The sequence below is a fragment of the Eublepharis macularius genome, chromosome 7, assembly GCF_028583425.1.
Source record: "Eublepharis macularius isolate TG4126 chromosome 7, MPM_Emac_v1.0, whole genome shotgun sequence".
In the NCBI taxonomy this organism is placed as follows: domain Eukaryota; kingdom Metazoa; phylum Chordata; class Lepidosauria; order Squamata; family Eublepharidae; genus Eublepharis; species Eublepharis macularius.
The window spans coordinates 126,017,273-126,027,662 of record NC_072796.1 but is presented as its reverse complement, the minus strand read 5'-3'; the positions used below and the strand labels follow the sequence as shown (position 1 = coordinate 126,027,662).

Below are 10,390 nucleotides of genomic sequence, written 5' to 3'. Positions count from 1 at the left end.
TTGAGAATTAGGACCACAACACCAAATCCTGAAGTCTTTTAATGGGTTATCAACGAATTATTCCAGCGAGTTCTTAACCAGCCGTGATGTAGCTCTGGAAGTTCTACCACCTGGCTGTTTACTTTTTGGGTTGTCTCCATTATTGGGATTACACTGTCTTATTGGTTGTATTCTTGTGGGATTTTCCCTCATATTGTTAATATGTATTGTAGCCTTTTAATGTATAATATTTATTGTGGTTTTTAATGTTGTAAAATGTCTTTGGGCCTCGTTTTCGAAGGGGAGGCAGTTTAAAAATTTGAAAAAGAAATATTTGTTTTGGGATCCAGTTTAAGGTGGTAGGACTTAAAGCTAAGTAACGCCCTTCATGACCCACATGAAGGACTCTCTCTCCTGACAAAAATCTGTAATGCTCCTCACAACAGGGTCTCCTAACCATCCCCCCGCCTGCTCTCTCTGGAATAGTATCCATTAGAGTTCTGCTTTGGGCCTTTTCTGTTGCTGACCCGCTGCTGTGGAACATAGGGTTGCCAGCTCCAAGTTGGAAATTCCTGGAGATTTGGTAGGTGAAACCTGGAGAAGGCAGGGTTTAGAGAGGGAAAGGGTGTCAGCATGGTATAATTCATAAGAACATAAGAGAAGCCATGTTGGATCAGGCCAATGGCCCATCCAGTCCAACACTCTGTGTCACACAGTGGTCAAAAACCAGGTGTCCTCAGGAGGTCTGCCAGTGGAGAAGGGACACTAGAAGCCCTCCCACTCATTGCCCCCCCCCAAACACCAAGAATACAGAGCATCACTGCCCTAGACAGAGAGTTCCATCTAGGTTTTCAATTCTGTCATGAAACTTAAGACAGTGTTCATCTGTGGTCACCCTGCATCAAAACAAGGCTGTTTCAGAGGGAATAGATTTGCTGTAGATTTCCATAGATTTCCATAGACGTCACCCTCCAAAGCAGCCGTTTTCTCCAGGGGAACTGATCTCTGTGGCCTGGAGACCAGTTGTGATTCTTGGCGATCTCCAGCCACCATCTGAACATTGGCAACCCTAGTGGAACAGCCTCCCAAAGGGAGTGAGGCAAGTACCTGCCCTTGGGGCCTTCTGGCGAGGCTGTTTGAGCTATTTAAGAGAGCCTGTGGGGCAGCTTGAAAGTTACAGGTGTGAGCTTTGTCTTATTTGTATAATGATTTTAAAATATGATTATCTTTGTAAAATGTCGTGGATGGGGCGGGGTTAGGATTGTCAAACTGAGCCTAGCAACTGGCAAGAGGGTTGGGGGGTGAGGACATGGTATGGAGACAGGGCTTTTTTTCAGCTGGAATGCGGTGGAACTGAGTTCCGGAACCTCTTGAAAATGGTCACATGGCTGGTGGCCCCGCCCCCTGATCTCCAGACAGAGGGGAGTTTAGATTGCCCTCCGCGCCGCTTGGCGGCGCAGAGGGCAATCTCAACTCCCCTCTGTCTGGAGATCAGGGGGCGGGGCCACCAGCCATGTGACCATTTTCTCCAAGGGCAACCCACTGAGTTCCCCCACCTCTTTTCCCAGAAAAAAGCCCTGTATGGAGGGATGCCACGAGTGTGATGATGTCACTTCTGGGGGAAACCAATGCTTGGAGCAGCGGCAGGCAACAAGAGCTCAGGGCGAGAGATTCAGCATATCCCAGTGCCTCCATGTGCAGAGGGCTTGAGGGTAGGTGGGGCAGACTGACTGAAGTCTAGAGACCACTGAGATGTTGAGCCTGAAGGCATTTCATTGCATTCTAACCTGCTGACATGTTCAGTCACAGATGAAGGAAGAGTCTGGGAAATACGACGCTTCGATAATATGCTTTGGCTCACCTTGCCTCTGCCAAACAAAGCCATTTGCTGGAAGGGGATGCTTTTGCATAGATCAATGTGTATCAATCCTACGCCAAGCACATATTTCAGCAAACTATATACACTAGTGCCAAAGTACATGAAAATTGATTCAACAGTTGACATAATCTCTAGTATACAATATACTACTACATTGAGATGGAATTTACGGGGCCCATGGCTGTAGTTTATTCCAGAAAATAATCTATAAATACAGAATAATTGGAGGAAAATGGCACTACTGTCTGCAATTTACTTTTCTCTGGAAACACTTATCATAAAAACCATAAATAGACATAGTATACAAATGGCTAAGAGGGCAGTCGCACCTTTAAGACTAACCAAACTTATTGCAGCATAAGATTTCAAGAGCCACAGCTCTCTTCGTCAGAGCTGTGGCTCTTGAAAGCTTATGCTAGAATAAAGATGGTTAGTCTTAAAGGTGCTACTGGACTCTCTACTATTTTGCTACTACAGACTGGCTCTCTGAAGACTTCTAACTTTGCTGAGCTGAGTGGTAGGATGCCGGTCATTACCCTTATTACCATGTTAACAAACATTACCTAACTTATTTGTTTTTTAGATTCAAAATATTGATTTAAAGCCCTTCTTAACTTGGGACTCCCAAACCTGAAGAACTATCTTGCGCAGGACAACCCCATTGGGCAATTCTGATCATCCCATAAGTCTCTTCTGTCCGTCATGTCATGAAGGCAGGCAGGGCTTTTTTTCAGCAGGAACGTGGTGGGATGGAGTTCCGGCGCCTCTTGAAAATGGTCACATGGCCGGTGGCCCCGCCCCCGATCTCCAGACAGAGAGTTTAGATTGCCCTCCGCGCCGCTCAGCAACGTGGAGGGCAATCTAAACCCTCTGTCTGGTGATCAGGGGGCGGGGCCACCAGCCATGTGACCATTTTCTCCTAGGGCAATCCACTGAGTTCTACCACCTCTTTTCCCAGAAAAAAAGCCCCGAAGGCAGGAGAAAACTGCTTCTGCCTGGGGTTGTCTCCATACTGTGGAATGGCCTTCTGGAATCTGTGAGGAATGCACTCATCCTAGTAGCTTTTTGGAAGGTATGTAAATGGGACTGACTCAAGATAATACGAAGTGGTGGCAGTTTTTACAGAGTTGTGCTGTGCTGTTTGCTATGGACTGCTTTTAGTGTTTTGTGTGATGGCTTTAGCTTTCTGGTGTAAGCTACCTTAGATCCTGTTTGGTGAGGAGAAAGGTGAATTACAAGCATTTTAAATAAACATGCAGCTACTGTCTTACTATCTTACAGCTACTTATCTTACTATCTTGTACCCTCTCCGAATGTTCTTCCATCTACAGTTCTTCATAAAGAACAGAACAATAATCAAAAACAGGAAAAAACCCTTTAAGACAAACAGAATACTGTCTGTATGTTTCAGAATCAGATGAAAGCCTACCAGCTCATGGCTGACATAACCAGCCTCCACTGCCTTGGCTGCATACCACAAAAATGATCTTTGAAGGACAAACTGTGCATCTAACGAAGAGAACTGTGCTTCTCAAAAGCTTATGCTGCAGTAAAGTTGGTTAGTCTTAAAGGTGCTACTGGACTCTTTTCTATTTTGCTACTACAGACTAACATGGCTAACTCCTCTGAAACTGTGCATTAGTTCTCAAGACATGGCAGCTTCAATGTGGTGCTTGATGTCTGGCAACACTGTCCCCGTGTCACCCCCCCCCCACACACACACACACCAGCCCTGTAACAGCAGGCCCCGGCCTCAGGCCCTGCAGCTCCACCTCTGTCAGTACCTCAGCTGCAGGTGCCTCTGCAGAGCTCCAGGCCACCTTCACCATTAGGACAGCGGCAGCTGACGCCAAAGCACATCCCTGGGCAACAGCCTGCAGCCTCTCAGCTGACTCACCCTTCTCCTGCAGTTGTCCTGTCAGCTCAACCTCAGCCAGGCCTGCAGGAGATTTCTGGCATCATGCGCCAGGCAGGTGCAGGTCCCAAGCTGCCAGGGGAGCCACTGGAGAGGCTCCAGAAGCAGCAGGGGCGAGCCAGGCAGGGAACAGAGCCCTAGGCTGGGATGGAGTGGGTGGGGCCACTCGACTGCAGAGTCTACCCTGCCCTCTCATCAGATAGGCTGGGAGAAGGGCCAGTCAGGGAGGCTGGATGAGGATTGGGAGAAGATCCAGGGAGGTGGGGGCAAGGGGAATCCTTTAAAGTTAGGTTCCTGTGAGGGCTGAAGAGGAATTGCAGAGAGAGGTAGCAGGAGCGTGCTGTCACTTCCAGGGAAGGAGATGGACCAAGGTGGTACAACTTACGTCCCTGTCCATCTGAGGCTGGAGGACACCTGCCTGGTGAGCTGACAGGGTGGCAGGCCGTCCAGTGGTGGTGCTGGTGAGGGAGGAGTCTCACACTTGAAGGAGCAGGAAGAAAAGAGAGGGCAATCTCTCTGGTGCAATTTTGCCCAATCCTCTTTACCGTTTAATGGAGTTACAAGTTCCTGATGGAAAAGGGACATAAACATATCATTTCGTTTGCACAACGAGCTGATCAGCAGCTTCTCCCTGTCTGAGTGCCTGTTTAAATGACCCTGTGCAACTGTTGTAATGGAAAAATCTCCATCCGTGGTGTGCCTAGAACTCTTCCACGCTGCCACAGGCCGAGTCAGTCATGTGGTTGTTCATGCACCAAACTCAGCTGGACTGGCTTTCTGCCAGCTGATGGACCCAGCAGCTGTTGAAGGGGTGTAACCAAGCGGTGAAAGCTGATCGGCGCTTCATTCGGCATGTGCCCTTGGCAACCGTCCAGCCAGCTGGTAGTGGTATGCATAAAAAGGAGCACGAGCTTGACCGCTCATGCCTGAGGCCCCAAGAATGACGTGGTTTGGCCGTTGTTCTGCCTTGGGATGGGAATATGCAGAACGTTTCTACAAGGACCCAATGAAAGTGGCCAGCTGGCATTTAAGTCGATGGTTTAACCAGTCCTTGTTTGGAGTTTGGAGTTACTTACTCATGATGTGGACCCGAGAAATTCTCCATTGTTGAATTTTTATTTTTGAGTGTTGTACAGGTACGTGTGAGTTATCAAGATGCAACTGACTTATGGCGACCCCAGCAAGGGGCTTTCACGGCAAGTGAGAAGCAGAGGTGGTTTGCCACGGCCTTCCTCTGCAGTCTTGAATGCTCTATAGGATACTGGATATATACAGTTAACTTCAGTTTCTTCAGTTATCTTTCTCTCTTTCCGCATTATATTTATGTATATATACATTGATAAAATGTTCAAAACAAAATTTTGATGTGATTATATGTACAGTCATATCACAGTTTTTTTGTAATGGTTTACAGGAATTCATGTATGCAAAACATTGCAGAAAAAGGATTTTGGTGCAATCCCATCGTGATTGCTTTATTGCAGTGTTATTACACATTGTAGATAGAAGGGGAAAGAAGTATTGATAGGAGGGGAAAGATGTACTGAAAGGTGCAGCAAAGAGTGCATGGAATAAATTTTAGAAACGTCCCTTTTTAAATGGGATTGGGATTTAGGACAGAGGAAATTTACAGAACTATAAAGGGATAGAAAGGGGGCAGTCTTACTTGCCTATACACAAAACTGTCTGTACATACAACTGGCCGTTTCCACACACGTTGAATAACGCACTTTCAATGCACTTTAGTTATCCTTTAGAAGTGGATTTTGTGTTTCACACACGAAAACCCAGTTCCAAATGATCACTAAAGAGCATTGAAAGTGCATTATCCAACGTGTGTGGAAGCAGCCAACTGTCTGCTCTGTTGCTGAGGCAGATCTGAATTAAAAACTGCTGGTTCCCTCCAACATTACATCCCCCTCGGAAAGGCGATCGAGTGCTGGTGGAGCACTGCCATAGGCTCAGGAATGAAACAGCGGAATGGCTGTCGTATCTTTTAGGGGCAGCACAGTCTTCTATCCATCACAGGGGTCTTCTGCACTCTCCTGCACTCTTTCAGTTTTGAGGAGACGTTGCCCCCTTTGGAGAGTGAAGAAGGATATGGGTATTTTTCTGCATGTCCAGCAGCTTGCACTAAATCCAAAATACTTTCTAAAAACTGTTCTTTTAAAACATTGTAAACTGCCTGTTTCTCTGACAGTGCAAGCTGAAAAATATTTTGATAGCTAGAAGGATGGATGGATAATCTCAATTGCAACTATACATTAGCAAGCAATAAATTCTCTACCAAGGACATATTTTTTAAAATTGTAAAGCTGCAGACAGCATTATTTAAAACGTATACTGCTTTGTCAAAATAAACAGTCACAACAGATCACATTAAGATGACAGTTTAAATGAGAACTGTGGCTCTGCTCTTATCCCCAGGGGGTGGTGTGGCTTGGTGGAAAGTAATTTTAGCACCGTTTAATGCACAGGCTGTAAGTGTGGCTTGCCTTAACAAGCGCATAGGAGGAAGCGGTGGGAAAAGCAGCCAGGGGCTCGACCAGCTCCTCGGGATGTTCTAAGGAAGATCAATTCACTGAAAGAAAATACTAAATGAGTTCTGAAGCTACATTTCAGCGAACAAAGGGCAGCGCCGAAATTAAGGCTTTCCAAGATACGGAAAGTCTGAGGGAAGAACGAATGTGGGACATATATTTTAAAAAGCTAATTAAATCCCCGGCAGATCTATGGCCAAAGGACAGGACAACTTCTATTGCCTTTGCTGCAATGAAGAAGCAACCTATTTCTCTTCTGAGGGCAAGTATGAGGTAAATTGTTCTCCCTGCAGTGTTGGGTTAGGGCAGAGGTCTTCAATGTGGTGCCCATGGGCACCATAGTGCCTGCCGACACCTTTCTTGGTGCCCACCTAGTGTTTTTAGAAAGGAGGTGGGGACAATTAGGGCACGGCCCAGTAGGGCTTTTGATTGTCTACGGGAGATCCAATTGGCTGGGCAGATTAAAATAATGTTTCCGTGGCAACTGCCACCACAGTGTTGGCTTTATTCTCTCTCACTCCTCCTTCCCAGTGTATTTTTATGTTACCCCTATTCTCCCCAGCACTTGGGCTTCCTCTCCGTGAGTAACACTGGACACACTCCATATTTCTTATGCGGTCATGCACTCCAGAGGCCCCAGTGACATCACTTCCAGTTGAAAACTGGAAGCACAGGGTCTCAGTGGGGTCAAAAATGGCTCCAAACCTAGCATTTTTGCACACTCTTAAAGCACAACTCTAAGCCTGCATATTCACAAGTAAATCCCTTGGAGTTCAGTAGGTCTGACTGCCTAGTTTAGGATTGCAGCCACAGGGCCAAACTACAAGTGACAAATGACACTTGAACGGCAAGTGTATTCCTTCCTGTTCACTTGCCCTCCACTTGCTCTCCACTCGATCCACTTGCCGTTCAAGTGACATTTGTCATTTGTAGCTTGGCCCTTAGTCTATTTGTTACAGTAAGAAAGAAACATGCCTCAAATCACGTCCTGAGTGTCTCCTCTTCTTCCCTGCCCCGGTTCATACAAACTCTTCTTCCTCCCCCATCTAACTTTTCTCTGTCAGCTTCATTCAGTCTGATGTCATGCGGCAAACAACACCTCTCCGTTTAAACACGTACCCTCTGGCCCTCCTGGGGCACCATTTCTCACTTTCCTCAGCTGCACAATTCACTGCTTGGGGATAGAGGAGTGAGACCAGCTCTTGGGCTCCTCCATCTCCTCTGTTTCACTTCCCACAAGCCCGAGAATAATGTGGGGATGCTTTCAGTGCAAACAGCGCAACCATCTTGGAAGACGGCAACAGAGTTTAAATGCTCTTCTCTGTCCGTGGGGCCTGAAACCGCCATCAGGAAAGGGGTGTGTGTTTTGAACATTTAATCATTCTCCCATATTGAGGGTTGTGGAAGCCTGCCTGAATCTTCCTGTGTCAGGCTAAGGCGGATATTGACATGTATCCCCATCCGACTGCTATCGATTATCCAGCTCAGGCTGCCTCCATTGCTCATTCTGGCCATCAACTTGAAAAGGAGGACAATTGAGAGGGAAGGGGATGGCAGGGGAAATTTGGGTAAGCGCGCTGCACCCTTGAGATGTAGAATATGATGCTAACTGAGGTGACTGGACAGTCAACTGGCTTCTGGGTGGCAGCAGAATAGGGTCGCCAGATCCCCTTACCCTCGTGGCGGGAGGGGGGACCCAGCACTCACCATTCTGGTGTCTTTGCATGTGCGCGCTCCCGGGGCCTGTGCGACAACATCACATAGGCCTTGGGAGTGCTCTTGTAAGGATCTGTCAGTCAACTCTCTGCAGGTAGTAAAAGTACTTTATTGAAAAGCTACCAGTATCATGATCTTAATGGCTACAGGCAAACATCAAACATAGATGCTTTAGGCTGATCCTGCACTGGGCAGGGGGTTGGACTAGATGGTCTGTATGGCCCCTTCCAACTCTGTGATTCTATGATATATAGGCTTCCCAAGTGTGGTTACTTTCTACGCTCCCCACCCCCCTTCAGCCTAACGGTCATCTAATCTCAGCGGGAAAGCACCTAAGCAGGGAAACAGCAGGAATGATGTGTGGGGTTTTCCAAGGTCGTGTAGGCGCCTCTTCCCAGGCTAAAGAGAGAGGCCCCTGGTGCAGCTGAGATAACAGCAGGAACAAACACCTCCCTTGCATAGTTTCTCATCACGGGTTCAAAAGAGTAGCATCTGCCGTTCAAGCAAATAGCCTCAGCATGTTATTATTATAACATAAGCTTTATATTACCATTATAACAGCAAGGTGTGGCTGGGTATGGCAGTTGATGCCATTACGCTGGGCCCATCTGGGCCGCTAAATGGGCTGAATCAGCCCAACGCAAAGCCTGGGAGCACTCCCAGGGCCTGCACATGATGTCACTCCTGGGAGTGACATCATCATGCCGCGCCAGGAGCATGCACCAGGAGCCATGCCAGGAGGCTCATTCCCATGCCTTTTCCTCTGCCAGCCAATGAGTGGGATGGGCAGGGGGGAGAAGGCTGAGCGTGGGAGATCCCCCTCCCCCACCGGAGGATCGGCAACCCTAGGCTCATGGCAAATCACACAATATTAAAACAATGTAATCAGACAGTAATAGTAATAGTAATCAGTAATAGAGCCCTGTGGAGCAGAGTGGTAAGCGGCAGTACTGCAGCCCAAGCTCTGCTCAAAGTCTGAGTTCGATCCTGGTGGAAGCTGGGTTCAGGTAGCTGGCTCAAGGTTGACTCAGCCTTCCATCCTTCCGAGGTCGGTAAAATGAGTACCCAGTTTCCTGGGGGTAAAGTGTAGATGACTGGGGAAGGCAATGGCAAACCACCCCGTAACAAAAGTCTTCCAAGAAAACGTGATGCTACGTCCCCCCATGGGTCAATAACGACTCGGTGCTTGCACAGGGGACTACCTTTACCTTTAATCAGACAGTAATAAGACTTCAATGAACAATGCCATAGGATTGGGATTGTAACAGTTAGAAAAACAATGCAAAAAGAAGAAAAGATATCAGAAATGATATATCATAGATAGTGCAGAAAGTGGAATTACAAAAGTAGAAAACAATAAAGTAAGAGCTGGATACAACATACAATAACATTGGAATAGACTACTGTCCTCTTCCTTTATAGAAGTGTTCTTCTGAACAATTCTGTTTTACACCAGTCCTCTTTTGCAACTGCACATCTTCCCCCTGGAACTACATATTTGGTGACACATATTTTTAAAAGCCCTGGCTCGTCTTTAAGGCCCTACCGTATCATTTGCTTTCCATTCTTCTTCTGATTCATTTTTAAAAGTGCAATGATAGTACCACCTTCAAATGCAGTATTTTCTACTTTGTTACCCGTCAAGCGATATCTCTAGGAAACAAAAGTTGGTTTGGTACGACTGAGCAATCACAGTAGTCTGCAAAATAATACCTCCTGGGATTTATGACTTTGGGTCACAGTTTCCTTTGCTTCTGATATTCAACTGACACCGTATCAATGTCAGCAAGACCCACAGTATATTATTCTCCAGCTCATATGTTCTCCCATGGAAAAGCAAGGAAGGAAAGCTATGGGTGAAAGGCTCTTACAGAAATCTGTAAGAAAACTGTGAGCTGGTGTGTAATTGGGCTGCAATGCAGCACTTCGCTGGTTTGAATCTTACTAATGCCATGAGCTCAGCAGGTGGCTTTGGGTAAGCTACTCCTCTCAGGCCCCGCTCCCCAGCTGAATTGTGGGGATAATAACACTGACTTTGTTCACTGCTCTGGGTGGACACTAATCTGTCCAGGAGAGCAGTAAACAAATGAGCTGCTGTTGTTGCTGTTATAAAACAGAAATGGTGGGAGCAGTCATGCTTTGCATGTAATAGGCGCTTGGTTAAAAAGGCCCCTGTGACTTTGGAAAGATGCTGCCAGTCACACACACTGCTAGACTAGATGGATCACTGTATTATCCTAAGCACAGTTACATCTGTCTAAGAGCCAAGCTACAAGTGACACCTGACACAGGTTGGACACTTGTCAGCTTCCCTCAAGTTTTGATGGGAAATGTAGGCATCCTGGTCTTGCAGCTGTAATG

General features: G+C 46.8%; 1 non-coding gene across 1 annotated transcript; it reads right to left on the bottom strand.

Moving 5' to 3' along the window:
- Window positions 1-3,161: 3,161 nt before the first annotated feature.
- Window positions 3,162-3,362, bottom strand: LOC129334137 (small nucleolar RNA U3). The gene has a single exon (XR_008597477.1). It is a non-coding gene; the product is annotated as a small nucleolar RNA U3 (small nucleolar RNA).
- Window positions 3,363-10,390: the final 7,028 nt, after the last annotated feature.